A 4,774-nucleotide genomic window follows, 5' to 3' on the forward strand; every position below is an offset into this window, starting at 1 on the left:
CAAATTTTACTTCTAATAAACACATGCTGCTGTCAAAAGAACGAGCTCTTGGTCCGCGGATAAAGTGAATATCACGTTAAGGGTTCTCACCATAGAAGTCCATTATAAGAGAAAACAGTTTAACGTGGCTTAGACAAATTTCTGTCATTTTAGTTGTAATTAATACTTCAAAAGCCACCGTGCATTGTGTTAAAAAGTGCAGTAGGGGCCTCTTTATGCCCTGTCTGAAACCAATTTAGAAATGAGGCTGAAAGGCAATAAAGTTGCTAACTCCTGGCTTCAGTGTTGTTACAACGAGCTGAATAGCCTGTGGAGCAAACTAGAACAAAACAGCACAAATGTTTCTAAAAGTTCTGATAAAAAGGGACAGAAATATAAATGAGATGATACAGTGCGTTGTTTAGGTACGTTACGCCACGTTAAGCTGTTTCCTTATAATGGACTTCTATGGGATTACTTTTGTGTCTTTTTTAGTCAATCAAAAATTCTGTGTTTGAGAGTAAAACTAATTATTTTGTAATTAAAAAATAAAAGGTCGCAAAAAAACTCCGAAATTGATAACAAAATTGTTTGCATTGCGTGCAAATCTTTGAAATTTTTCATTTTTCTTTGTGCACTTCAAAAACTTTTCATCACAAAACCACAAATGTTGCTCTCTTTTCTGCTGTCTTTTTTTGCGGGTCGAAAAGTTTTGCTTGCGAGTTGAAAAGTTTTGTTTGCAAATATGGCTGTATCTCAGTGGGCGGTCTCTAAACTCCAGGATGAAAGACCTCTCTTATTGGTCACTTTCAATCGAAGTGGCCATCATGGCCGCCAGAGCGGGGTAGCGGTATGAAGAGCAACACATCATTTGCAAGGTACTTTGGCTCTTTATAATACCTTATTTGATGTTATAAATCCTCTAAGTTCATAAATGTGGATAGCTCGTGTGTAACCATTCATGTTTTAATCTAATTGTGTAACGTTGGCCTGTAAGTGATACCTCTGTATAGTTTTTATAGCTAGTAGCTTTATAGCTTAGCCTTAGATAGTAGCTTTAGCTTCTAGAGTCTGTTAAACTAACTTAAGTTGTTTTATGATTGCTGTCTCAGCGCGATAAAGTTAGTTTTGAGAGATTAGCCTGCTCGCCCTGGTTTAATTCAGGCAACAGTCTTACACCGATAGTATTACCATTCTTTCGTTTAATAATATTCACTAAGTGTATACAGACATTAAACATTTACTCAAAAATGTTGACACAATAGTACAGACATAACTGATTTTATTATTTAGTATAACGTCACTACTGATTAGGTTTAATATATGAATAACCTTCAATATACGTCCCAAGTAGTCAATATAAAAATGAAAAACACACATGATTTTAGTAAATTTATTATGTTACTTCAATACAAATTGGAAGTATTTTAGTATATGTGTGTGTATAATGACTTGTATACCAATAGTAATTGTTTGTATTCAGTCAACACCCAGTTGGAGAAATACCTTTTATACCTTTAACACTTATTTTCTTTCTTGTAATTTAGTAACTTGTATTCATTTCTCACATGACTCTTCACTAGAGGTTACACTAAAGTCAGGGGATGACAGGTGATGTGGTGGTGGTGGATTTTAAAGAAAAGAAGCATGAATCCGACTTATCTTCTGGGGAAAAGTGTCGAAGTGGTGAAAACATACTACGCTGCTACTTTAGGTGGATACATCAGCACATGTGACTTACAACATGAAAACATTGACCTGTAAGGATGGGTACAAGACTGTTATTGTTATAAACTGACTGGAGTCAACAGCAGAGGGGAGGATGACAACAGTCAACTCCAAGCACCCTTTCCACACAGCTTATTTTGGAGGGTCGAGAACCACAAAGTGATACTGGACAGCTTTCTTGGCCTCCAAGCAGACTGCTCCCCATCATTCCTGCAAAAGCACAAAAAAATTATCATTACAATCTCATCTACTTCAACTTGGTACCCTGTACTGTGTATGTTTTTAAATGCCCCTATATGATCTTCCTCATTATCTTTTGTGACTGCTTCAGGTCTAGTCATCTGATCCAAAACTGTAATTAAATTACAATGGGGACAGTCAGTTTTATGCCTGAATGGTACGTTAACTCTGTGACTCTTTTAATTTTCAGCTAAACGTTCTCACGGTATTAGCATATATATAACTAGTGTTATTATTGGGCTTAATGTGTATAAACTGATGTTGATTTATGTCTTTAAGTCCTACAACAATCTTGATCTTGTGACAGACTTGAAAGATTAAAATATTTGTATAGTTGATCAGTTAATTACTGTATTTGTATACAGGAAGATATTGGTTGTACCTGTAGTAAGTAATTCTAGCCACAAGGAACTTGCTATGATATTCGAAAAGATTTGTTTATTTGTGTTGAGGGAAGTATTAGTAAAATATCAACTGTAGCACATGATTTTGACTACTAGGACCCACCTACTTAATACCTTTTAAAAGTAAAAGAAATGTGTAAGTGAATTAAAGTCATTTGTTTGTCTAATGTAAAGTAGAGTATATTTATAAAGGAAGGTTTAGAAAAATCTCACCTATGGTAGCTTTAGCTTCATTCCCTAGCAACCTTTGAAAAATAAACGGGAGAAAAGACGGCTGCGGGTTTCTTCGAGCCCGGCGTTTAAGATTCCCAGCTCGTAACGGAAGCTTTCATTATTACTGGACACATTTTCCACTCTTCCACATTTTGTCAAACACGAGAAAAGGCGAGATCATCACACAGAACACCGGGGACATTTCTGCAACTGAAAGAGCTCCTCGCGGCTGCTTAAGAGCTACCCCATCGATGGCTTGATATGGTGAGAAAAATAAAACAAACCAAGGAAAATGATGACAGGTATTGGCAGAATATAAATTGATTGTAGTACATTGAAGTGATTGTAATGAGTGGTATGGTCAATGTTTTAATTGAGTGGATGAAATTGTCCCTTGCAATCTGACACGTGTCAGAACCGTAGAGTGTATAAATCAGGTCAGAACATTTTCAGGTGGCATTTTTGAGTAAATGTTTAATGTCTGTATACACTAAGTGAATATATTAAACGAAAGAATTGTAATACTATCGTTGTAAGACTGTTGCCTGCATTAAACCAGGGCAAGCAGGCTAATCTCTCAAAACTAACTTTATCGCGCTGAGACAGCAATCATGAAACAACTTAAGTTAGTTTAACAGACTCTAGAAGCTAAAGCTACCATCTAAGGCTAAGCTATCAAGCTACTATCTAATGCTAAGCTATCAAGCTACTAGCTATAAAAACTATACAGAGGTATCACTTACAGGCCAACGTTACACAATTAGATTAAAACATGAATGGTTACACACGAGCTATCCACATTTATGAATTTAGAGGATTTATAACATCAAATAAGGTATTATAAAGAGCCAAAGTACCTTGCAAATGACGTGTTGCTCTTCATACCGCTACCCCGCTCTGGCGGCCATGATGGGGGAGGCTCGTGGCACTTTGATTGAAAGTGACCAATAAGAGAGGTCTTTCATCCTGGAGTGTAGAGACCGCCCACTGAGATACAGCCTTATTCGCAAGCAAAACTTTTCAACTCGCAAGCAAAACTTTTCGACCCGCAAAAAAAAGACAGCAGAAAAGAGAGCAACATTTGTGGTTTCGTGATGAAAAGTTTTTGAAGTGCACAAAGAAAAATGAAAAATTTCAAAGATTTGCAGGCAATGCAAACAATTTTGTTATCAATTTCGGAGTTTTTTTGCGATCGTTTATTTTTTAATTACAAAATAATTCGTTTTACTGTCAAACACAGAATTTTTGATTGAATAAAAAAAGACACAAATGTAATCCCATAGACTTCTATGGGGGAGAAAACGCTTAACGTGACATTATTCACTTTATCCGCGGAACAAGAGCTCGTTCTTTTGACAGCAGCAAGTGTTTAATACAAGGAAGGTTTGACAGAAATTTGGTTTTCCTTGATCACTGTTTAGGTACGTTAAGCGTTTTTCACGTTAAGCGTTTTTCACGTTAAGTGTTTTAGAATGTCCCACATTTTGTTGTGAATGAGGCCTTCCACACTGCTTGATCCACATCCGACATTTCTCCCCTTGGGTTTTAGGTTTCGGGAAGGGTCCGTGGCTTAGCGAAGGGTCAATTGTGTTTCAAAATTCTCAAACTGGTGTGTAACCTCACTAGAACAGTGAGCGGGGATTTTGATTATTGTTGATACCCTGAACGGATACAGAGTTGTTTATATTTGTTGTTTATTTGTACTACTCCTTACACTCTTCTTATTGGAAAAGAGAAAACTCTTTACAGCTAATTTAGTTTAAATAAATCCTTTATTAGAAGAGTTAAGCTGTGTGTAGTGAATTGAAGTCACTTTTACTAAGGAGTGGGGGCGTCGTGTCATCTGTCCTGTTAGATTTGGGGAGGGTGGGTTGTGCACTCATACACTAGCATACAGGCGGCTCCCGTGAATGAAGAAGATCCTGAAGCCCACCTCGTCATCTCTGAAGGTGAAGGTCACCTATTTGTCAGGTATGGTGACCCATACCTGAAATGTGACCTCTGCATTTAACCCATCCAGAGAGTAGTGAACACACGTACACCCAGAGCACACGTATCACTGCAGCGCCCGTGGACCAAGCTCCACTGCAGCGCCCGGGTAAGGTGCCTTGCTCAAGAACACCTTACTTACTTATCAGTCGTTACCCGCCAGCTACCTGCTGAGAATCGAACCGGCAACCGGTCCGAACCGGTCACGAGTCCGACTCTCT

At 37.8% G+C, this 4,774-nt stretch overlaps 1 long non-coding RNA gene across 1 annotated transcript; it reads right to left on the reverse strand.

The window, feature by feature from the left end:
- Positions 1-1,284: 1,284 nt before the first annotated feature.
- On the reverse strand, positions 1,285-3,470 carry LOC130551279 (uncharacterized). The gene is made up of 3 exons (XR_008962571.1): positions 3,422-3,470; positions 2,565-2,596; positions 1,285-1,917 (listed from the first exon to the last, which is right to left on the reverse strand). It is a non-coding gene; the product is annotated as an uncharacterized LOC130551279 (long non-coding RNA).
- Between the last annotated feature and the right edge of the window lie 1,304 nt (positions 3,471-4,774).

The sequence above is a fragment of the Triplophysa rosa genome, unplaced genomic scaffold (genome assembly GCF_024868665.1).
Source record: "Triplophysa rosa unplaced genomic scaffold, Trosa_1v2 scaffold85_ERROPOS632958, whole genome shotgun sequence".
Taxonomy (NCBI): Eukaryota; Metazoa; Chordata; class Actinopteri; order Cypriniformes; family Nemacheilidae; genus Triplophysa; species Triplophysa rosa.